This window comes from Chiroxiphia lanceolata, chromosome 2 (assembly GCF_009829145.1).
Source record: "Chiroxiphia lanceolata isolate bChiLan1 chromosome 2, bChiLan1.pri, whole genome shotgun sequence".
In the NCBI taxonomy this organism is placed as follows: Eukaryota; Metazoa; Chordata; class Aves; order Passeriformes; family Pipridae; genus Chiroxiphia; species Chiroxiphia lanceolata.
The window spans coordinates 14946117-14972049 of record NC_045638.1 but is presented as its reverse complement, the minus strand read 5'-3'; the positions used below and the strand labels follow the sequence as shown (position 1 = coordinate 14972049).

General features: G+C 39.2%; 1 protein-coding gene across 6 annotated transcripts in view; it reads left to right on the top strand.

The window, feature by feature from the left end:
• The window catches only part of CNKSR2 (connector enhancer of kinase suppressor of Ras 2), a 207560-nt gene that overhangs the window by 11369 nt on the left and 170258 nt on the right, over window positions 1-25933 (top strand). The gene's annotated exons all lie outside the window — the stretch shown is intronic.

The following is a 25933-nucleotide window of genomic DNA, read 5'->3' as shown; positions in this document are numbered from 1 at the left end:
CAGAATACGGTTTTGATAAATCTTGCTAAATCAAAATTCACTTCAAGGAGGAATTACAATGAGACCTCTGAAAGAAAAGATTGATATGTGTTAGGATTTAGTTTCAATCAATGGTAAAATTGTTTCTAAAATTACAAATTTATCTAATTTACTTTTCTTCTGATAGAATTTTTGAAAGTGTCATGTGTAGCTCAAAGTTTTTGAGTTCAAAGCGTCTCAGTAATGTCAAATGTTACAACTCTACTACTTAGAAGGAAAATGACTTCCAGATCACAGTAATTCAGAAGTGGGCAAATAAATAGAAATAGCTTTTTGGAGCATGATTTGGTATTTAAATCTCAAGAGATCATTTTTTTGTTTGTTTAAGGCTCACTATTTTAGGAATTTTTTTGTCACTGTGGAACAGCACAAAATGATAAATCAAATAGTTTAATGGTAAAATTCTGCCATCAGTGTTGAGAATACTAAATCCTTGTAGCTTCTGTTGGAGAACACACCATTCTTGTTTATAATTAAGTACCCTAAGAACAATTGACTTCAACTTTTGATGAGTTCTTAAATGTGCTTCTTTTAAAGTTATTATCATATGGCAGATCAGGAGTAAACTAGCTGGGAGTTCAGAGAGGTCAGATACAGTCAGCTATAAAGAGCTGTCTGCCTGTTTGGTTTTTGCGGTTTTTTTACACTTTTTTTCCCCTTCTCTTAATGACTTTTTTGCTGTGGCATATATGACTGTTTAAGTTTGCTCTGTGCACTCTAATCCAATTGCTTTGTTTAGTCGAATGAGTGCATTTTATTTCATTTTTGGATTTTAGCTATTTTTTTAGCATTAAATGTGCATATGTAATTAGGATATGTTATTAAAGATTAGATTCTCACAATGGGACGTGTGCCAGTTCATGAAATGAAGTCATGCTTGTCAGGAGATAGTAAATAATAAGCTTAGTAAGGTTTAAAGATGTGTCTTGCAAAACATTAGTCCCTGTAATGAGTGCGAAGTGGCAACAGTACATAAATATCAATTGTTTTTCTCCAGTGGATCCATTTGAATTAAATTTTTTTTACCAGTTTAATGAAACAAACAAGAGAGCATGTTTGTCTTTTCAGAAACTGGTTTTCCATCCCGGAACAATGACTTGTTTTGAAGTGGAAGGGAAAAATCCAACACTTGTGCAATATCTTGTAATCTCTGTTCACAAAACCACATTAAAAATAAGAAACTGCTGTCCAGTGAATCCCCATTTATCTGCAAGGAGGAGTCTTGGATTCCCAGCTTTGCTTTCAGGACTGTCTGTATTTTGTTCTTCATTTTATTCAGAATCTTTCAATATTCCTGAGAGCAAGGGCTTGGAACATAAGGTTGCCTGTGCTCTTAAATGCCTCGAGCATCCTGGCTGGTGTGTGTTTGCATGGAGCTGGTGTGCCCAGGGTAGCATTGGCAAGAACAGGATTTGGAGACAAGCATGGCTCTGTTTCCATTCTAATTTGATCAGACAAAACTGCTCACAGTCGTGCCCTGAAAGATTTTGATAACTGATCTTAAATTCAGGCATCTAATTTCTGTCTTTAAGAGCGTGAGTCTCTCTGTGGCCTGGGCAGACAAACTTCTCTGCTAATAATATGTGCAGTGGGTTTTTTAGTGATTTTTTTTTTTTTCTGATGTGGCCCCTGGCACTTGTGGGAGAAGGAGGAGCTGGTGTAGCCCTTCTTTGGGGTGCACCTTCAGCCCAGAACAAGGGGGGGAAAGGGAACAGTATGTTGGAATGCAGAGTAATTTAAGTGGAGAGGAGAAAAGAGGTGTACTATGCATACACACATATTCTTAGTCACTTTTGTTTTACATTAAATTCTTTTTTTTTCCATTTTTTAAAAGTTATATTATTAAAATTTTTGAAATGGCATGTATAAAATAAGTGCTTGACTCAGGAGCCATGTGGTATGAGATGTAACCCTGGGAAAGAGAAATGGTTTTTGCTAATGAGCAGGTGTTTCACTAAGATTAATAAAAGAAAAACAAAACCAAACATGCAATGAACAAAATTCCTCCTATTTAGTAATACATCATCATCATGGCTAGGCTTCGCGATCGAAGATTTGGGAAGGGCTCTACCCACGTTTGTTGCAAATTTAGTAATACAAAAATGCTTACAAAGTAGCAAAAGCATGTAGCATCTGATGTTGAAACTAAGTGGCTGTTATGCTAAGTAACAGCATCTTGCTGTGGGTACCACACTACCAGTTTTGCCTAACACACAAAATATTTGTACTCAATACTGGAGGACCTTAAATACCCTACCTTTCATTTTGTAAGAAATTCTTATCCCAAGTGTCTGAACAAAATAACAGAAAATGGTTCTTTATGCTGCTGATTTCTTTCCCCTGTGCTCCTAGACCCCTGGTATTGTTGGCATTCCTGGGGACTAACCAGTACTACAGTAGCAGAAGAAGGGGCTGCTCATCACTCACTATATCCCAAGTCCTCTGGCTCCTCCTCATTACAGGGGAGGGAGAAGGTTCAGTGCCTTATATCATCTTTGGTTTAAGCGCACTGAAGCATCTCTAACTGACTGTCTGCCTTTTTTAATGAAAGAAATTTGTCTTGTAACAGCTTTATGTGCCCAGCTAATTAAAACCACTCTGTTATATTACTTGCTGTGTATCCTGTTTGGTAGGCAGAAATTGTTTGCACTTTGACAGATTCATTTTTGGTGATGTTGGTTTTGTAGGATGCTGCTGTCTTGGACTTGTATGACTTAGAAATAATGAGGCATTAAGGCATTTTATATATCGGCATATACAATTGTTAATCATTAACACAGAAAACATTTTCAATCTTCTTTAGCTTCAGAAGATACAGTTCTGTGTGTGTGAATGCCTTTGCCTTACAGTGAAACTAAGCTGAGTGACTTTTGATACATGAAGCTTGGGAATGAAGTTAAAGCTTTAAATAAAGAACTTGTTACAACACCGTAAGCGTTTTCTAGTAACCTTTTAAAAAAACCAAACAAACACCTTTTTTACTGAAGAGGCAGAATTGTCTATTCTTTTTTAGGCACTAAGTATTGGTTGATATCCTTCAAATTATTTGAGGCCTTGTATGTTTTTCCAGTGCAATGCTTTCTCATTGCAATGCTTTGATTTCTTCCATACGAATCCGAGTGTGCACAGGTGGGACTTGAATGCTGCTGTGCTGCCTGTCACTCCTGATTTGAGACCTGGAGGTCTGAGGAACTTCACCCTCCTGAGAAGCTGCATCAGCTGTTAAGGTGGAGCCACCTTCTAAACAAATCATGCTTTTCCTCCTATCTTTTTCTTGTGCTAAAAGCTGTGGGGTGGACTGAGGATTAACAACCCCATTAACTTTTGTCCCAGATGTTAAGCAGTCACTTAACAAACTCTTTGGTTGTCATGTTGCTGCAGATTCTGTAGCACATTCAAAAGGAAAAGAAGTCATTATTAGTAGCTTAAAATTTAACAAATGATGTTTCTGTTCAGCATCTTGTTGACTGAACAAGTTGGATTCTTCTTGCAAATACAAGAATCTTAAAAAGACCAACCCTTCCACCTGCCACAAAAGGAAGGGATTGGAAAGGCTTAAGTAGGCACCCTAAGTAAGAAGATGTTACAGCCTGAATGGCCTCAGACAAGGTGAAGTGAATAATTGCATATGTTATTTGGAAGGAGAGATCTGGTAACCCAATGATACTTGCTCACACTTCTGGTTGAGCAGTAGAAGCTGCTGCAATTTGCCATCTGGTTCACCGTTACTCTGACTTAATATAGGGGAGGAGAGAGTGCTTATCATTCATAATGTGGTGTTTTGGGAGAGGCCTGGTGCTGGAATCCAACTGAATGGATACCTCTTGTCTTAGGCTCTGTAAAATGTAGGCCCTGTATAACCTGCCTTGTCATGCATAAAAAGAGAGGGGCAATGTTTGAATAGACAGAAAAAGAAAAAAAGGACTGCAATTTTTTTTGTTTATATAGATTATCTGATTAAATGACTTTGAGCAATAGGAAATCCTTTGGTGTAAAATTCCTGCCTGGTATAACCTATAGGTCTGCTTTGATCTTGCACAGCACATATTTTTGTTACATTGTTAAGTGAGATACTGGAAAACAAATTTTTGCTGGTGAAAAATAAACAAATATACCACCAAAACTGCTGATGTACCTGGAAGCTCTATGAGAAATTTCAGAGCTTTGATAAAACACTGGTGCATGCTGTTGAAGTTGCTATGGGCTGAATCTGCATCCTGTTTATGCCAAAGGCAGGTAGGGCTTCAGTACACACTACCCAGTAAGTCACCAGTTGTGAGTCTGGTCATAATAGGACTTCAAGGATTTTTAGAAGTGCCATAAAGAGATGTGTACCAGATCATTTGGTGAGTCTGTACAGTATGTTCGTATGTTAAAAGATGCTCAAAATATCAGTTGAGGTCCTCAAGAGTACTCATTATTAGTAGTGATAGTAAATGCTGACATTCTGGTAAGTTCTAGCTTTTATCTGCACCAGTATTTGGGATGGCTTTTAAAGCAACGTTTTAATGGGTATTTATGGACTTTATTAAGGAAAATATGAAATGACATTATCTTACAGTTTGAGACTAAGCCATTTCTGTTTCTGAGTTTGCATGAAAGAAAGGATGATATTAAGAGATCAAGACTGGTAGGAAAAGCAGCATGACAAAGAAATTACAGAAAACTAAAATAACTAATGCGACATGTCTTACATAAACTACACACCAATTTTCTTGTTTTATTTCCTAATGGTAAATTATGATGACAAATGCTTATGGCATTTACCATAGGCCAAAGACAGATTGCAGGGAAGAGCAGGTGGAGATGCTTTTATACTCTTGGTAGAGGGATTAAAGGAAGGTCTTCCTGGCTCTCGCTTTGGCGGTTACTGGTGTGGGCACTGAGCTGCTGATGTGTGAGCAAGGTGTGTATAGGAGGGTCACTGCTGGTGGTGGCTCTGGTGCAGAGCCACCAGTGCGCTGAGATGGGGGCATCTCTTGCCATGGCCCTGTGCCTCCCTGCAGCATTCATGGATTATTGTTCTGCTGAGGGGGGTGAACTTGTTTGGCACATGGGACAGGCCTGCATCCAAAGAAAGGGCACGGTAAAGTCTCACAGTTAAGAAAGAAATTTCTTGCAGGTTGGTTAATCTGTAGAAGGCACAGGTAGGATGGTGGTGGTGGTGTTAATATTGTGGTTTTAATTAGAGGTCAATCTCGTATTGGCCTTTTTAGCCACCAACGTGCTTGCAACAAACGTGGGTAGAGCCCTTCCCAAATCTTCGTTCGCGAATCCCAGCCATGATGAATTAGAGGTAGGTTTTTGAAATTGGTGGCTGCCCTTGTACAAAATTGTGGACTCGGCAGACTAGGGGGAAATGAGAAAGCCTTATCAGTGGGTAGGAATGAGCAGAGACACCTGGAAAGACAGGTGGAAGACAGTCTTATAAAGAGTAACTCTGTGTCACCAGCACTTAAACTACCAGGTCTGCAATGTTCTGGTTCTGATTAAAGCAAAGCAAAAGAGTCAAGTTTATTCAGCGCTCTACTGTGCAGTGAGAAGCTCTGTAACAATTGACAGTTCTGTCATGTTTTGAACACTCATTAACACTTCAGTATAGCTATTAAAGGACATGAAACGTTTAATCACCGTCTTTTCTTGTTAGCAGCAGTCACTAGTGCAATGCTTCTAAAAAAATTGTAATTAAGTGAAAATTGTACTTTAACAGTTTTACTTGGGATGCAGCAATTTCAAACATTGAGATTACTGGCCTAAGGAAACTACATATTCTTCTCCCTGAAATAATGTTTTTAAACTCTTGAAATAGTAACATAATAATTCTACATGTCATGTAGAAGCCTGGAAGATGCCCTTTTACTCCCTCTAAATGTTTGGGCGTTTTTAGTGTGTGGTGAAAAGGTAGAACTTTTACTTGTGATTGAAACTACTGATTTCTCATCTTCTAAAGGTCTGCTATTTAATGAAATATAAGCGTGATACAACATTGGGTCTGTTAACGGTGACAGACTCATGGAATTGCTTTTTTCTTCCCTAGTGCTAGTTAGCTATTAAAAAACTTACTTGGAATAGACTTCTGACTAAGTTTGAAAAGGAGCTCTCTCAATTATAGATTAAAGGAAAATTTATAAGCCTCAGAAATCCTCAAAATACTGAAGCACAGTCTTTTACCATGTTTTCAGCCTGATATTCAAAAGGTTCGAAATAACAGTAAAATAAAACAGCTCATTCCTTCGGGGGTGCATAATTGTAGGACCTTTTTCTTAAATCAAGATCTGTTCCTTTGCCCAAAATCAGAATTTAATCAAAATAATTTTCATGTAACCACTTGTATTCTAGAAGTACAGAATATGTGAAAGATTAAAAATAAACACCCATTTTTAATATGTGTTCCAGGGAGCTCTGAAGGGAATGCCATGGAAAATACCAGTGAAACTTTACTAATCAACCCTTATCCTTCTCTTTGCTCTTCTAGATGGGCAAGACTTGCCCCAAGCCGTGTCAGGAGAAGTCTTTTGCAGTCCCTTTGCAGTGAGGGACTCAAAGTATGTGCACTTTAAGGCACGAACAGGGGAGGAATAGTGGTGTTTGTACAGGGAATTTGGGGAGGAGAGAGAGAGAGAGGTGACTTGTGGGTGTTGTTTTTGTTTGTACTGATGAGTTGGCACTGGGCTGGGACATACTTCTTTCTCCTTGCCTCAGCCCCCTGTGGAGAAAGACAGTGGACTGCAGGTGATGACTCCCACAGTCAAAGGTCTTGGGAAGAACTGAGATGGAGGAAAAATAGACTTTTTTTTTCCTGTAAATATGGAATGATAAAGTTTTCTGTGAAAACCTGACCACAAAAAACAATCCCTTGTTATGTTCTTCCTGCATGCCAATGGGGTAAATTTTCCTATTGGCATTTAGAGGATGCTGAGTGATGAGGACAGAGTTTGCAGAAGAAAATCTCCTTCTCTCTGGAGCTTAGCTTCTTTCATACAGGAAAAACAACTTGTTTACAGATCTGGCTGAAGTGTAACTTTGGTGATAAACAGTGTGGATGGTGAAATTGAAAGGTAAGATGCAAACAAAAAAAGGTCAGTAATTACTAGAATTAAATATTTTGTGGGCTTGACAATACAGAAAATGTTTCTTTGCAAAAGGGAAGAAGGATTGTATGTACTTCGCAGCTTGTAGAGTCCTAAAAATCTTTTTATCTTTGGCAAAGTGTCTGAAGGTCTGAGAAACCCTAAAATGTTACGATCACCTCACAAGGAGACATCTGGGACCCTGATTCTTGAGATTTCATTGCAGGTTTGGACTGGAAAGCTTGTTCCTGTGGACAGTATATTAGGTTTTGAGATTCTATGCAGAGATTAAATCTTTGAAATTTGATCAGCTACTGAATGTTCAAAACATTTGCTGATTTTTTTTTTCTCGTGCATAACGTGGAAAATCTTGAAGACCAAATTCATAAAAAGTTAGAATTGAGTTATTTTGCCAGTATTAAAGCTAAAATGAAGGAAGAAGGCAGTAGGCCCTATGGTTGTATAAAATTGTATTATAATTAATTTTGGAATATAATCTATATAGTAAAACAGTCTAATAATGTGTGTTTAATGAGAAAGCTTTTTAAAAAATATCTGCAAGTGCTGATACTTTTGAGATTTCCCACAATATTCTAAGTTAATAATGTTACTTCCTGAGAGAGACTGTAAAGGACATACTTAGTCTGATGTTTATACCTTCCATAATATCAGTGAAATTATTTATTCTCTTCCTGCTGACAGCTGAAAGGACATGACTAGTTCCACAACTTTCTGCTAGAACTAAAGCTTCATCACCTGAGATGTGCAAGCACGCTTACATAAAACATTAGTGTGATCTGTACTACTTTTGGTAGTATTCACAGGCTTGAAGTTAAAATTGTGGATGGTCTCAGAAATGAGGGCCATATTTGAGAAATACAGTGTAGCTGTGGTACATATACCTCGGAGAGCTTACTCTGGGGATTTTCTGATGTTGACTTTTTTATTTCTCCTGCTTTAATTTGTGCTAACATTCGATTTGCACATAGTTGTTCCTTAGTTACTTTATTGAGGGTGGCATGTTTTTGGGTTACCAGTGGCTGTGAAAATAATGTAATAATGAATAGTCCTGTGAAAGTGCTTGTATACTGACGTGGTTCCTCTGTTTTATCTGGGATGAAACGTTTACTTTCTGGGAAGCTAAAAAAACCCTTTTGTTCTTTTTTATGCCTGTAGCCTCATAAACTTTTTCTAGTTGTTCTCATACAAGCCATTTTTAAAACATTTTTTTCTCATTGTGTTTGTTTAATTGCTTCTAATTGTTTTAAAATATCTAGGCATTCACAGAGTGGTTTTTTTCTCAAGATGGGAATAGACTTTGAGAGGATTTAGAAAGTACTGTTGCTACCAACCGTCTTATGTATACATTTAAACTTGCTAATTTACTTGGTAAAATTATTTCAAACATTTAAGGATCTAACGATTTAAGTTGGGCTGTGAAAGCCTCTAATCCTTCATGTCCAAATTAGCCTTCCTCATCCTATGTGCAGAAAGAAGAGGAGAGACAGTTTGGGATGGAATTCAATAGCATCAGGCCAAACACTGAAAGATTGTTTGCACAGCTGTGTCTAAGCGGTGACCAAACTGTTAAACAACCTAGTGGGGAGAAAATGAATAGAAACTCCTGTTGGCCAGAGGACTGAGTTTCCTGGACAGTGCTCAGGACGTTATGAAGTCATTGCACATGCTGGGTCAAGATTTTACCCATATTTTCCCCTTGTGCTTGGGAATAATTCATGCTTTGCTTTTTCATAATAATATAATTACCTTAAAGCATCTGAAAAAGATTCTGTATTGACAAATGAAGCACTGTAGTGTACTTACCTATAACTTCAATTAGGGAACTTTTGCCTGCCATTAAACTGATTCACTGATGTGAGAGGAGACAGTGCCTGTATATCTGTCTTGCTTCCTTGCATATTGTAGATTATGAAACTGGACTACTGAGCAGTAATTTAATCAGTGGCATCAGAAGAGCATTAAGCTCCATTAAATGTTGGGTCACCATCAATGTCAGATGAGTATTAAATTATGGTTGCAACTTAGCAATACTCATCCAAAACCACAGTGCTTAGGTTCTTGGCAAGCATATAACAGTTTATTATGGAACAGATGCTTCAGAGCTTAACGTATGACTGAAGTGTCAAGTTGTGTCAGAGAAGATGGGCCCAACCACCCAATGTGGTGCTCAGACTTTGTGAGTCACTTTAGTGAATTGTTCCCTACCTGAATGATGTGGGTTAAAAGTATTTCATTAACAGGATCCCCTGTTGAATGCTTGGAGGTCAAAGCACTACTCTGTCTGACAAAGACCGGCTTATATAATTCTCTGCAAATGGTGGAGGTGCAGTTCTGCTGTTAAGGAGGGAGGATCCCTACAGGTTGCTCAGAGTTTGAATTTTTATGTAGAACAAAAAATTTTCTTTCTGGTTCTAGCACAACATGTTGCTAGCTTGGTATTTGAAAGATGTCTTTGATACCTCTGTTGCTAGTCACAGATTTTCCAAGTAACAGCAGTGGGGTGAAACTAGTAATGCCCTTTCTGGGTGGCTTAGCTGATGTTAGCAGCAGCTCTCGTGCAGCAGCTGAATCTTTGAGGCTCTTGTCAGTCTGCTGCCACTTAGGAAAGCTGCGTGCTGCAGGAGATGCTGACTTTGGAGGTATGCAGAGAGAGAAGGATGAAAAATGGATGCTAGAATAAAATGTTTTTCTCATTCCTGTTCAGGTGCAAAGAGTATGGGGAGGAGATAAAGAAGAGAGGGAGTGGGTTGGGCTGGTGGACTAATGAATGCACTGAGGAAAATTTTTGCTGGTGGTATTCCTGGGAAAGGAATAAATGGGAATGATGCTGATATAGGTAAAACTTATCTGGTCTTTGTGCAGCCTCTAACTTGGTGGTAAGATGGGTTCTCCAAACAGGAATCCTAACAAAATCTCCATATGCATCTGCTGAAGATGGTGATTGTGGTTCTTGCAAAAATCTTGCCTGTAATTAAGATTTTCTTATCTGATGGTAACCACAAGTTGGCCATATAGCCTTACAGGCAGAGTATCATGCTAGGGCATTTTAAGTAGTGTTACAATTTTTTATTTATTAAGGATTGCATCACTGGTGCTGTCAGATATTGCCATCCAATTTCTTGTTGCCATGCAGAAAGCACACTACCTATTTAGTCCAGTGGGCTGCAGATGGGAAAGCTGCAGGTTGAGCTGAAAACAGGACAACTGGGTAGAAGGCAGTGGTCTTCAGGGAGGAGTCCTATTATTTGGCTACAGGAAAGACTGCCTGAGGTGATGGAGCAGTATGTTGCAAAACCACTCCAGTCAAAAGTCTTCAGAATCTCCTTCTGCTCATAGTTTTCACCCTAAAATTTAGGGTTTGTTTGCTTGTTGAAAAGTACTGTCCCAGAAATCTGCATGTCCTATATTTTTATTTTCAAAATAGATCAATAACTTGTGGAAATTTTGATGCTGATCTATTAATATTAAAACTTCAGATATTTTTCAGTTTTCCACTTGTCTCCTTATTACAGTTGTGAAACTGGCCATTATGCAAAGAACCAGCTCTGAAGGGGCTTCATCAGAGCAGAACCTGTCAGGAGAAGGAGAATTGCACCTTATATATATAGGCATTAGAATTGTCATTTCCTCTCTACCAGGGCTTAACTTTATGCATGCTTAATTATTAAAAGCCCAGTTGTTTCTGAAATAGTTCAGGTTAGGAAAGAGATTCTAAAGGAACTAGGAGTTTTAAGGTATTACTGTTTCTTAACAGAGGACTGAAATAATAAATAAGCACTAGGATGCAGTGCAAGATGAGAATACAGCTGATAAATACATGGCTGGCATTTGGTTGGCATTTGGAAATGGTGGTGGAAATGATGTGTTTCATACCTAGAGCAGGAGCTTGAAAATAGAGATGTCCTCTGTTTTTCCAAAAAAACCCCACTCTTTAAGTCTCACTCAGCTTCAGAAAGTTTGTTTTTAATGAGATCAAAGGACTTTGTGGCAGGTAACAGGAACAGTCATTTCCTTCAGTCTTTAGCCACAAGGAGGAAGGCATGCAAAATCATCCAGAACTAATATGATCAAAATAGTAATTATTATTAATTCATTCAGGTTTTACAACTACTTGAAATTATATCTATTCACCCTCTTGTTTCAGGTATGCATTTAAGAATAAATATGGAATAAGGAGTCTCTTACACAGTAAAAAAATTAATACATATAACAAGTCCTTAAACTCAGCAGAGTGAAAATTCTGGTATTTTCTTGTACCTTTTTGGTTTTTGTTTTTCTTATTGTTTCTCTGGCTTTGATTAGGCCTGGATGAGATGCTAACAAAATACTTAGTATTTTTATACTGACACACCCTCTCCATCATTTTTCAATGTAAATAATGCTTAAATGGGCAGGAGGTAATGGAGCAAGACCAAGAACTATAATACAGTTGGCTATATCCAGCGAGTACAGAAAGTGTTAAGCAGCATTTACCTCCTGGTGATGTCTTGTGGAAATGGGCAGGAATATCCATAATCGAGACACTTTATGCTGACTGATACAAGTATTTAGTTCTACCAGCCAGGGCTACTGCAGAATAAAGGATGAAGATTACACAAAGGAAACTCAAGCTCAGAATTATTTCAGTGATAAAACTTTACCTGTATTTTTTTCCTTCTATCTGATAAGCTATGTCAGCAATAAAACAGAGCTTGCCATGCCTTCCACGAGGCTTGGGGCAAGGCTGTGTGTCAGTCAGTACAGCTAAGGAAAATGCAGGAGAGCATCACTTACCTTGTGGTGCCTTCTGGAGGACTCTGTACAAGTAGAACTCTCACTGGTGGCATGTTTTCTCTGATGTTTGGGGCCTCCTTATACATAAATTGCTTGGGAGGCTGAGTGTGGTGTGCACCTTCCACCTCCCTGTAGATGGTTGTCAGAGTTGCCTGCAAGAGTGGAAAGCGTGGGAATTTCAGGTTATTCTTTGGGTTTCCCAGCATTAGGTGTTCAAATTGGTGAAGCAAATGTGTGTGTATGTGTGCACTATAAAACGTTAATAACATTAAATGGCATCATTATGCACAAATGTATCTAGTGTGTAATATTAATATTCATTGAAGTAGCTAATCTTGTCTTTGGGAAAGAACATAAGGGACAGGTTTCATACCATTAATTTAGTGCCATGCAGTTAATAGTTAAAAACAAGTTGTTATTATTTTTGTGTGTCATGTGCACGCTTTACTTTCCATGTGAACGTTCATTTCTCTTTCCTGGAGATATAACATTGACAAGACTTGAGAGACTAACATGTCGCTGTAGATTAATGCAGTCTTTGAAGGGTCTTATTCCTAGTTACTGCTTTTTGCTCATAATGATAAATTGTATGAGAGAGTGATTATGCAAAATGGGAAACTAACTAAAGTGTAACTTAGATTGTCACTTCAACAGATTTTGTTTTTTAATTTTTACGTATTTACAACTTAGGCAAAACTGACAACATTATTTTGAAAAGTATATTGTCAAAGAAAATAAACTCCGAAAAAATGTATTTTGCCGTGATTCGGTTGTATGGTTTGCACTCCTACTTTACAGACTTGCAGTTCATATTGTAGATTTTACATTACAAAGTGTGTTCCTCTCTTTGAATGAGTGAGAGGAAAAGAGGGGAAGAGCAGGCATGTAAAGTTATCCTTGCGTATACTCTTATGTAAAGCTTTCTACTTTGGCTATAGTTTGAAGCAGATTGTGTTAGCCAAGAAGCTTAAAACGAAAATGTTTTGACTTCTTAACATAGTCTGGATCTGTGCATATTGGAATGTAATAAAGCTGTACTTGTAGGACTGTTTGTAAAGTAATTTGAACATATTCTGTCCAATTATGGTTGATGTCATTAGGGTTCTCTCTTAATTCTGAAATCCTTCCTGAGAGGAGGCAGATAGAGCCAGTGAACACTGGATGATTTTACTGGTATTAAAAGGAAAATCAAATGTAAGGGAAGGAAGAGTAATTGGAAGCATGGATGAAGTTATATAAGTACTCCCAACCAAGCCTAGCATCTTGTTCCTCGTTGCTCTGGAGAGAGGTTCAATCTAAACGTAACAAAACTGCAGAATTTTTCCTGTTGCAAAATGAATTGCCCTGCTTTTAACAATGCTTCTGGGCTGCATCAAATCCACAGACCCTGGGTGAGGACATCGCCAAATAAATCTTGAAGCTTTATCTGAACCATTAACAGATTTCTCCAGCGCATGGGAGACATTGTAAAGTGCGGAGGTAAAGGAAAGCTTTAACAACTGTTGCGTTATTTTTTCAGGGACACAGTGTTCCAGCTTGTGCCAAAAGGATGCCTTCTGGCATAATAAATTCTTGGCAGCAAAGCTGGTTTTCGTGGTGAAGAACTATAATAAAGACTGTTGGAGGGGTTATTTGACTATTTTGTGTAATAGCATATATTAGCCCATGTGAGGGAGGAAGAGGAGGAGGACCCTTCGTGTAACAACAACTGCGTGTTTAATGTGGCTGCTCCAGAGCACGCTGTAAAAATGCAAACATGGGAAGGCATTTGAAAGAACAACCAGTACTTATTTACTTACTTGGTTAATGTCAGGGGTGTACTTGGCTTACATAAACTTCTGACTGTCTGACATTGTACTTGCTTTTTCCCTTTAATATACGATTCATTTGTATTTTGCAGAGGTTTGGAATAGTTACTGCAGTATTGTATGTGAAGTGCTGGAAATGATGAATATTAGAAGTATAGGTTTCCCTTTCTTCTTCAAGACACTCCTACACATATCAAAGTATTTGACCAGTGGTTTTAAGTTACAGATGTTTCTTTGTCATGTGGAGGGGGATGCACAGCTTTTTCTGCCCACAACTCTAAAACCATCCTAAGTCTCACACTGTGCTGAATTGTGCAAACTCCTGCTAAAGAGAGCTTCAAGCCTGGGAATTGCATGGGCGTTGCGAGAAGGAATAATGAATGGGAGGGAGTTCACTCAGAGTTGGAAGAAAACTTCCCTCCTGTCCTGCCTGCTGAATGCTTGCACATTTGATGGCTTTGCACTTTCTATATTCTTATGGTGTGAAGCACAGCTGCAAATAATCATGGGAGACAGTGAAAAGCTATGGAAAATTAAGACTTTCATAAATTAAGTCCTGAGGGATTCTTTCAGCCTTAGCCCCTTCTAAATTGTTTAACAAGCCAATACCACACCTATTTAGACAAAGCCCCCCATCCTTAGGAAATATGGTGGTTGCATTTCAATGCTTACAGTCATATTTGGGAATTTGATAGTTTGTCATTGCTATGTGGTGGAAAATTGTTTAGGGGGCAGGTCCTGCACATTAGCACAGTTGCAGTTGGAGATGTGTAGCTGTAGCCCAGAGCTGGGACAGATGGAGGGCTGGTTTGCTTTGGGTGGACTGTAGCCTTGCCAGCCCTTTCCAGCTCTGGCACTGCTACATTGGTAGTGTGCTTGAACCTGGTGGTACTCACTTCAGCCTATTTTAATGTCATTAGTGCTCAGTGCTTGCATGAAAGATGTGTTGAAGGAGTAATAAAACCACATGCTGTTGTTAGATGGACAGTTGTTTTTCCTATGTGAACCAGCGGTGTAGCCTCTTTGTTTACAGGCACCATGTTTGGTGAGAAGCTGTGTTTTAATCTTGTAAAGTTGTTTTGTGCTAGTACAAAGATAAACCTCTAGAAACTCTGAAGTCGGAAGGACGCTGCTGAGAAAAACTTTTTGTTGAGCTGATTCATATGTTACTTTGTATTGTAGGGGGATCCAATTAGTAATAAAGTTACTCTGTATAGTCTGATGTGTGGTTGCAGATTTTTAGGAAACTTCAAATCCTTACAGCAGACAGCTGTTGTACAAGGAAACATTTTAGAGGAGAAAAATGGTAACATTTTAAATTTTAAACAAACAAACAAAAAAAATCTGTTAAAACACCAATCAAATAAACGTTAGTTAATGCTATTTAGATCCCTAATATTATAATGCTGTTTAAAAAATGCCTGTATGCTAAGATAGTTGCAATGTGTTCTAGTTTACTTGTGATAATTGGAGCAGAAATATGGTACTTTGAGGAAAAAGTTAAACATCGAATGAACCCAAGAAGACTTCCCTTTCCTGAGGTACTCTGCAAAATGGAGTACATGTGAAGAACGGGAAGAATGATTGTAAGAGTATGAAAACTGCATGGGGAAAAAGAGTAGAAATAAAAGTAGCTGTTGAGGGATTTGCCTTTATTAGCTAGCCATCTTGAATTTCATGGAGAAAGAGAAGTTTATAGAGCTTCTTGGGTCAGGGCCATGTCTCCTTGTATGTTGCTTTGTACAGTATTACAGGGCTCTGAATAAGACTAGACTGGCTAGATTCTTATGTATGATAATAATGTATTATTACATGTAAAGTGACAATGCCGCTTTTGCCTCTTGCTTTCTGTAAAGCTTTGATAGTATGTTCCTATCCTCAAAGCTGCTGCAAAAATCATAAGGGCATAGATTTATAGGAAAAAATCGAGACAGTGATGGCTTTTCCTCTTGACATTTTGGGGGAGTATCTCATTCGGTGTTTATAGTCTTATAATCTTTATAATGCTTGGACAACTTATTGAAGAACTTCTGGTTTTGGCTCAAATATTTCCTGTTTATCTCAAGATGCCTCCCATATTGGCTGAACTTCTAACCTGGGGCTTAACATCTGTCATTTTATACATTGAATTATGAACGTGAATGGACAGTTTCTCATCCTGTCGCCATTGGGGCTGTTGTAGGCCTCTGCAGTTGAGTGTTGTGTTTATCAGGAGTAAATGAATGCGTTCCTTTGATTTGCTTCATTTGAGGGATTCCTGATACTTAACGATGCTGTGGGTTGTTTGGCTCCTTTCCCTTCCACTATTAAAGAGATTTCCGCTGCCATTATCAGCTACACTAACTTTTCAGCGCACTTCAGCATTTCTCATGTGCAAAGACCACAGCTGTAGTTGAACAATGTGTTTGTTGTAATCCAATAATAAGAGTCCTAAATATAACAATAATTATAACCTCTTACATTGAGAACAATATTGATAATCAGGGATGCAAATCCTTGAAATTCATAGAAATAGAGCTTGACACTGGTTGTTGCAGTGTTATCCATGTTTTAAGATTTTAAATACTTTGCAAAACTTGTATGTGCTCACGTAAAGATTTGGCTTTGGTGTACAGATGGGCATAACAGAAGCAAAAAGCACCCAGAGAAATATGAGTAATTACATTTATCAGCAACTAAACAGAATACTCTGGATATTAGTCTTGTAATTAACAAGTCTAACTTGCCATGATAAGCACTGATTATAAGTAGTCTAACTGATTTTATTGAATATATGCCCTATTGAACACCGCACCCAGTTCGGTCTTGTGTATCTTTAAATCATATTTGTAGTTAGTCTACATGTACACTTTTGGTCTTTCTGTCCTCTTTTTAAAATTTAATTTTCTTTTTTTCAATCAAACCCTTTGAAAATTTCATCAGTGTGAAATTCTTCGTAAAGTAGAGCTTTTGATGAGCCATGTATGATCCACAGAGTTGTGATGTTTCTGCAATTTTCTGATGGACAGAATAGCCATGTATTGCCAACATGGTCGTGCAATTAATATATCCAGGTCTAATAAGAGTCCAGAGTCACAAAAAGAGAGTGTATCTGTAGGCACAGAAACAGCAGACTCTTCAGAGTTATATTCCTTGAGCAGGATTTAATTTTTAATTGTAAAATTCATAGTGGCTTGGGACAGTATGTATTTAATCTCAAACTTCTGTTTTGATCCATTGCTGTCACAAATATGCTCTTTGACTACCAGATTCTCACCTGGCATAATGCCATCTCCTCATTCACTTGTGGTTTTTCCTTTGACCAACCTCAGGTCCTTCTGCTGGCAAGAACCTTAAAAAGAACAGAGCAATATACAAGGTCTAAATATACTTCTATTTCAATTCCTCACTTTTTGTATCTCTTCAGGAGCCCAGTGTGGCACCTTCCTTTTTTACCTCATGGCTGTACACGGTACCTCTGGCCTTGTAAACACAGTCCTGACATTTGTAATACCTTTGGGAGAGGCTGATTTTAAGTTATGTTGCTGCTTCTCATGTTCACATCATCTCTCTTTTGAGTTCTTCATTTTAAAAACTTTAAACACTTTTCTGAATGTAGTAGTATATACCCAGTGGATATAAAGTGGGGTTTTTAATGTGCTGTGTTTCTCTTTCCTTGTCTAAAATAGTTTTTCGTTAGCAGTACCTCTCAGCTAATGTTTTGACTATGAACTGTTGAAGGTTTCTAGTAAAAGATACATCTACCCTAATATGCGTGTAATCAAACATAATCTTATACTGCATTCTATGAATATGCATGTGATAATTGAGGGAATAATTATTTGGATCTTCTCAGTAATTTTTAACGTTTGTTTTTAATGCTTTTGGAATTTTCTTTTGCTCTGCTACAGTCAGAGAGAGGTGGAGAGGGAGTAAGAGCCAGAATAATTCTGTAGAATGAGGGACAGATATGTTTTGCAGTTGGAGGGCTTTCACCTGAAACTGCACATAAACAGTGCACAGAGTGACTGTCCAGCTCTTTTGCAAATACTACTGTAATCCGGGCATTTGGCAATTCTTTTTTTCATTAATCCTGTACCCATTCGTAAATCTGCCTGCAATTAATGTGTTGGATTTTTTTCCAGTTCTAAATATATTGTAATGTTTTCTCAATCTGTAATGAAAGCTGCTTCTGGTGGTTTATTGAAATCCTACCTGCAGTGCTCCCCTGGGAGGGGGTGTATCTTTTTCACGGCTGTCCTGTCCTCAGTAGGCATTTGCCATCTACAGCACTTGAAAGATTCCGTTCTTTGCGCCATCTTTTGGCACTGACAACTGTGACATCTGTTTGTCACATATGAAGCCCAGGAGGTGCTGAAGACCCTGGAGCAGTGAGCATGCCTTACATGAGCATCCCTTACGTGGGCAGAGGAAAATTGTCTTTGCTTCTCAGGTGGGGAAGCGGCTGGCTTGGCTTGCTCACAGTTTCTGTGGTGACATTAAGACTGAGGGACATATGCCCGCCTCCCATATACTGACTGCAGGGAAACATGGCCTTTCCTAGTCTTGCCTCTCGTGCTCTGGTTCTAGGGAGAAAATGTGAGTGGGGAGAACTGCCCTCTGTGGACTGCCTGCAGTGTCTATGCCCCAGAGCAGCTCTCTGGTTGAGGTAGAAGAGAAGGAGTAGTTTTCTGCTTGGTTGTCTTGCTCTTTGACATAAGTACGCCTTGTATTTTTGTATAATTGAAATGAATAGGCCAGTAACCTACCAGCCCTGGATTAATAAAGCCTAGGTGCAAATGCATATGTCATAGCAAATTGTTTTAAGTCATCGGGAATTCAGCTGAACATTTAAGTTTGAAACATACTGATCAGTAAGTAACTGATGTGCAATTTCAAAGGTGGTCAGTCCTTAAGAAGAGTTGGCTTAAATTTAATGCATATTTTACAGTGAAGAGAGGGAAAACCACTGTGATTTTAGAGGTCCCTTCCATCATGCTAGTTTAGGTAAAAATGTTAGGTAAAAATCTGAAAGGACATTGAATAGTGCTGCATAAATGCCCAGTTTGTATTAAACTCTGGTTTACTTTTTTTTTTATGACTTGTTAAATGCTGTGCTACAGGTTGAATTTGTATTTCTTAAGGTGTAAAAGCTGGTGGAGTTCAGGTACTCTTTGTTCATATTGAAAGAGGAATTTGTTGGCTTTATAATTAAAGAAAAAAAAAAGCCTCAGACCTGTCTTTGTTTGGTTGGTTTTGTTTGTTTTTTTTGAATGCTCTGTGCCTTTCATGCTATTGCTTTTCAGTAAATGCTTGGTTTACAGAACAAGGATTTGCCAAGGGAAGTTGTCAGTTTGCATCCAAATTCTGATATACCAGGGGAGCAGAAAAAATACTCCCTTGTCAAAGTTTCAGGTATGATAGTTAAACCTGTAATGTTCATCACCTTTTCCTTAACCACAAACTGAAAAGATGGCTAATAAGGACACAAGGTCTTTTATTTTCACTGTAGTTTTCCAATCTTAAAAAAAATTCTTTTGCCACCAATTTGGGGAAGAATATTATACCTCGTTGCCTTTTTAGAACTGTGTCTTCTCATGTGTGTCTGAGCAGCTGACTTTAATTCAGATCTAGCCATATAAAAAGTCTGATTTAATACCTTTTAGTCTCTTGAGGTAGGAGAAAAGGAGCAGACTGTAGAATCAGAACCTCAGGATATATTTAATGGAGATGCTTATTTGAGTTTGAATTACCATAGATGTACATAACCTGTTCTGACACTGAATTACAGGGCAGTTTGTTGGTTATCGTGTTTCAAAAGATAACCTGTTACACACATTAAAGTAAGACAATACCTCAGAGTGATCATGAAGTGTGCCATTGTGTTATTAGTTAGGATATTGCAGACATGGAAGATTTCCCTGGAGGGTCATGCTGGATCTTGCAGTCTCGTTCCAGAAATTCATGTGAATAAAAAAAATGAAATTAAACATTTCCTGATCAGTTTCTATGGTGCTGTTGTAATAAAAGGAATTAATTACACAGAAATCTGTCCAATTTTGCATCTGTGAACCATTAAAAATTGTTATGGATTCGATGAACTGTGACTAGGCCCATACAAGGTAGAACTCAATGACAGAGTAGGGGGAAAAAACCAGCTCCCATATGTTCTACTTGCAAGCAAAACTTTTCTAAAAAAGCATTTTTTTTAATGTTGAAAGCATTGACTCCTCTGCACAGTTTCTTTTGGAGGAGCTTTCTTGTTTGCTGGTTTTTATTTGTTTATTCCCACAGGTGAGGTAGAGCTTGCTTTAGACTTAATGTAAAGAACTGGTCCTTTTCTGTTAATGCACAGAATAGTCCATCTGTGTACATAACACCTCAGGGATATGCCAGCTGACAAAGATGGGCAATGTATTAACATCTTAAATGCTCTTGTAGGCCCAAATCAAATGCAACATCCTAAATGCTCTTGTAGGCCTCTCAAATTAAACACTCATCACCAGGTAATGAGTGTATAATGGGATCTGGACAGCATTGCCAGACTCCATGATTGATAAGCTCAGGTGGAAAGCATGTGGGGCAGGGAAGTCCTTCTTGAGTAGTTAACATCCCTGGAGGTCTGTGTTGTTTCTGGAATTCAAGACCAGGAATCTTTCAAGAAAAAAAAGGAAAAAAAAAGTTATGCTATATGATTGCCTTTAAAGAGTAGGTTTAAAAGGAAGAGGACTATTGTCATGCTTTAACTCTCATTACTAGAACATCTGTGCCTTTATATATACTCAAAAAATCTTGCAGTTATTTTGGATGAGAAACAGAGTTGTTGAATACAAAACTATTGCTTGTGTATTGACATCACAAAACCTGTTTGATATACTGTGGGGCCTTACACATCCGGAACATAATCATGAACCTGACTTTTGGGCTTTGGTCACTGTCCTTGAAACATCCAGTACTGCTGGGTGCTTGACAACCTTTATCTCACCCATGGCCAGGAACAGGGAGTAGTGCATCAACCTGAGTTATTTGCTGGGATTTCTGTGGTACGTGGGTTGGGTGACATCCTCTCATATGATGGAATCTGGGGGGTAGAAGCAGAGCAGAACTTGTTAGCTAGAAAAATTGCTTACTACATTGAGGTCAGGGGGATGCTGGAGTTGCATGAATATTGGAAAAGACAGTGCTCTTAAGAAATTTTTCTTTTCCTTTAGCTTCCACTCCAGGCACCTGATGTTTTTTGGTACATCTTGTCCTGTCCTAGTTCAATGGTGTCATCAGCTGGGAATGCCTGTTCCCTGCAGCTCTCTCCTTTTGATTTGAAGGCAGCCATGTATGGCCAGCTGTTGGCAAACAGAACTTTCTGCTGAGGCTCTGGGGACAAAAGGTGTGGATGAGGAATGTTGGCAGCCATTTTGCATTATTTTTATTATTATTATTACTATTGTCGTCATCATCAATAATAAGAATTCGTACCCTTGCACAGTTTTGTTTACAAAAAGAATTGCTGCTCTTTAATTTAGAAATAAAATGACGTAAATAAATTACTTTAAAAGAATGTTTAGGGAATAAGGAGAAGTATTTGTGGCAAGTTATTCTGAAAATGTCATGCAACATGTGGTTAAATTATTTTGTTCTTTCCTGGTTGTAGTTTTTATGAAATTGGTGAGTCAAGCATTTGTTAGTAATATTTTTGTTGTCTTAAACTTTTCTCTTACTCTGTAGGAACTGCGTGCATCCTTCTAGATTACATCTGAATGACAAAAATACATAGATAGCAGGAGAAGGAAGAGTAATGCCTTTATTTAGAATTATCTGTCAGTAACTGTTTGTTAAGAGCATCTGTCATGTCTTATTCTGGATTTGTGTTTTCCTAGTCTCTTAGCTGGTAGTTCATTTTCTTTGATACCTGATGACGTTGATTATTTTAATGTTATTCTCATTCAGCAGTCTGTGTAATCAGTGTGGGACTTAAATTCAGGAATATGAGAAGTACTTACTACCCTCATTTTTAGTCATTTAGCAAAAGGACATCTATGGCGTATTTTTAGTACATTTTTTAAGGTGAAATATGTGCTGTCAGGAATATTGATTTCTTTCAAAAAATAAGTGCCATTATACATGGGACTGTGCTTGTAAAACAGTTCATGCAATTAATGTATCAGATGGAAAACTTGGGCTGAGAAGGGCTTTGGGAGAAATTATGTACAAATATGGATAAATTAAAAAGGCAGATAATTCACATCAGATAATTCAATATAATGGTATCTTGTGTGTGTGAACAAGTAAAGTGGATTCAAGAAGATTTGACTAAAATTATTTCCTTTTGCAACCTAAATTTAAATGTCTGAATGAGTTCCTACAGCACTGTGACTTGGGAAATGGCCTTACTTTCCAATGTTAGGCAGAGGTCAATACCTGATTATGATTTCTGCTTGTCTCTTTGCTAGTAATGATGAGCATTACCTAGCATGGAAGAGAGAGATGGCAGCATTTGGATGAATTGAGGACTTACATTGAAATGCCTTGGGAATATTCAGGACTCATGATCTTTGACATTCTGAAGCAATGTTGTCTAAAAAAAAGAGATAAATTAAGATCTTTTCCCTGTGCATCACACTGAGTGTGCACACTATGTGGCAAGAAGTCGTGCATGAGCAGTCATGGATCATCATTTTTTGTGCTCTGTTAATATCATGGGACCATTTAGGTTGGAAAAGAGCTTTAAAATCATCAAGTCCAACCATTAACCCAGCACTGCCAAGGCCACCACTACACCATGTCCCTAAGTGCTACATCTGCACATCTTTAAAATGCCTCCAGGGATGGTGACTTCATTACTTCCCTGGGCAGGTTGTTCCAGTGCTTTACAACCCCTTCCATGAAGAAATTTTTCCTAATATTCAATCTAAACCTCCTCTGGCACAACTTTGAGGCCATTTCCTCTCATACCGCCACTTTTTACTTGGGAGAAGAGACCAGCTCCCATCTCACTACAACCTCCTTTGAGGTAGTTGTAGGGAGCAAGAATGTTACCCCAGCCTCCTTTTCTCCAGGCTAAACAGCCCCAGCTCCCTCAGCTGTTCCTCATAAGATTTGTGCTCTAGACCCTTCGTCAGCTCTGTTGCCCTTCTCTGGACACACTCCAGCACTTCAATGCATTTCTTGGAAAGAGGAGCCATAACTGAACACAGGATTTGAGGTGTTACCTCACCAGCACCAAGTACAGGGGTCAATCTGCTGGCCACACTGTTTCTGATACAGGCTAGGATGCCACTGGCTTTCTTGGCCACCTGGGCATGCACACTGACTCATGTTGAACCTCATACAATTGAACTCAGCCCATCAATCCATCCTGTTCGTATCCTTCTTTAGAGCTTTCCTTCCCTCCAGCAGATCAACTCTCACTCGAGCTTGGAGTCATCTGCAAAGTGACTGAGGGTGCCCTCGATCCCCCTCATCCAGATCATCAATAAGGATTTTAAACATGACTGGCCCCAACACTGAGCCCTGGGGAACACTTGTGACCGACCACCAGCTGAATGTAACTCCATTCATCACGAATCTCACCAAGGGCCCAGCCATCCAGCCAGTATTTTTACACAGCAGAGAATGCACCCATTCAAGCCATGAACAGCCAGTTTTTCCAGGAGAATGTTATGGGAAATGGTGTCAAGGGCATCTACTCAGTGGGTCATGCTGTTACAGGACATCAAGTTGGTCAAGCAGGACCTGCCTTTCCTAAACCCATGCTGGCTGGGCCTGATCCTCCAGTTGTCCTGTATGTGCCATGTGATAGCGCTCAAGATGAGCTGCTCCATGACCTTCCCTGCACAGAGCTCAGGATGACAGGCCTGTAGTTACCCAGATCCTCCTATGGCCCTTCCGGCAGATCGGGGTCACATCTGCTGACCTCCAGTCAACTGGGATCTCTCTGGTTAGCCAGGACTGCTGGTAAATGATGGAAGGTGGCTTGGTGAGCACTTCCACCAGCTCCCTCAGTACCCTTGAGTGGATCCCATCCAGCCCCACAGCCTTATGTGTGTTTAAGTGGTGTAGCAGGTCACTGACCATTTCCCCTTGGATTATGGGGCCTTCATTCTGCTCCCCATTCCTGTTTTCTAGCTCAGGGGGCTGGAGATCAACTGGTTTTGTTATTCAAGACTGAGGCAAAGAAGACATTAAATACCTTAGTCTTTTCTTCATCCTTTGCCACTTGTTTCCCCCCACATCCAATAAAGGCTGAAGATTGTCCTTAACCCTCCTTTGGTTGCTAATGTATTTATGGAAACATTTTTTTTTTTTCTTTTATGATGCTAGCCAAATTAAGTTCTAGTTGGGCTTTGGCCCTTCTGATTTTCTCCCTGCATAGCCTCATGACATCCCTGTAGTCCTCCTGAGTTTCCTGCCTCTTCTTCCAAAGGTCATGAACTTCCTTTTTTTCCTGAGTTCCAATCAAAGTTCTGTGTTCAGTGAGGCTGGTCTTCCCTGATGGCTCAACTTTCAGCCTATAGGATTTCCTTTCTGAAGAATGATTTGAGCAACTATTTGATTAGAAAGGGAAATGAAGGGAAGGCATAGCTGTGAATGCTTTAAGTGGCTTTGTTTTGGAGGCAGAAAGTCAGGTGACAGACTCTGAAAGTCTGCCTGAATTGAGATCTTTCTCCTGTCTCTTGAGCCTGGAGTGTTTGTTTTACAGCGTATTTGTGTGTGGTTTATTTTTGGTGTGTGAATTCTAGAGGTTAAAGCCATGTGAATCTTGTGCTGGTGTATTGTAGTAGGGACAGAGTGTGGTTGACTCTTGTCCCAGGGCTGAGCCAGGAACAACAGGCTTGCCTGGTACTAGGACATCCCTGCCTGCAGCACCAACATGTTCCTCATGTGAGTCTCTTTTGAGGTGTGGCTACACCCTAAATGGCATGAATGAGAACCAAAAATGCAACAAAACCAGTTTCAGAGAAGCTTTATGCTATAAACTGGGGCTCTTATAACTGGGGCTCAGCAGTCAAATCAATCTTTTATCCTCCATTTATCTTCAGATTTTTCAGACGTTTTGATAAGCAAGTGAGAATGTTCTCGCTTCCTTGCAGCCTAATGTGCAGATGTCTTTTCAATGTTAGCGATTATTTGACCATCAGAAAGGCAATATCTCTCAAGAATCAGCTAAATTAATGTATTCAGGGTTTTGTCAAGTCCTGTTACTCAGTAACAGTCTTGTTGATCCATCAGAAGGTATTCAGACACAAACATTAAATGGACCACCAAATACTCCAGAGTCTAATTTATCCCTTTGATACAGGGAAGCTGCAGAACTTCCCTGTACTGGTCTAACTGTCTTAGGCAAAGATTGATGGGGAAGAGATGTGTGATGGATTATCTCACATTCTGCAGTGCTCTTTGCTCCAGGCAAAAACATGTAGTCAGCTACATGTCGTTAGACTGTTAATCAAACTGAATAGCTGGAATACACATGGGCCTCAAAGCAGGATATGGTTCTGTGCAACCCTGCACTCAGCCATGTCCTGAGCAAAGAAAATGTGTTGCTTGGCCTTCTACAATATTTTTTGGCGCAATGGGCTTGTTTCTGCTCCCTGATTGCTCTGTTCTGAGGAGTGCACCCAGGTCTTGATTTAAGTGGCTTTTCATACTCAGTAAGCATTTGTGTACTGTGACTCCGTACAGGTTCTGAACAGAGGTACACTGAGTTGGATCTGCTAGTGTAGTTGGGGTCCAGTTTATGCATTTGCAGTGCTGCCACCTTTCATGTTCTCTAGAGCTCTTTGTAGCTGGTTTTAGGGGCTGGTGTGTTCTGTGAACTTCAGAAGGCTTAGCAGTGCTTTCGGAGTAGGGGAGGGGCTGTGATGTGGAGCTGCCATTTTTGTGTTTCACCACATGGGGAACTGTAGTCAAGTATCCTATGAAGAGCTGGGTTCCCAGCTGAGGGCATCTCCAGCAGCCTCTCCTTGTCATGTGACCTACCATGGCAGAGCTATGTTGGAAGGGAGGTTAAGTGGTACTGACAGCTAGCCAATCCTGGATGTATGACATTAAGCATAGTCACACTTTCATTATTCTGTTAAAATTTGTCTCTTGCACAGAAGTTTTCCATTGTTTTCAGTCTTCTACAGTGCTGTAATAATCAATAGCATGTGTTGATATGCTGCACTCTGGGTAGGATACATGTCTTCCTCCCTTCCATTGTTGCCTCTTCTCCTCTCCCCTTCCAGATGTGATGGAGGCGTTGCT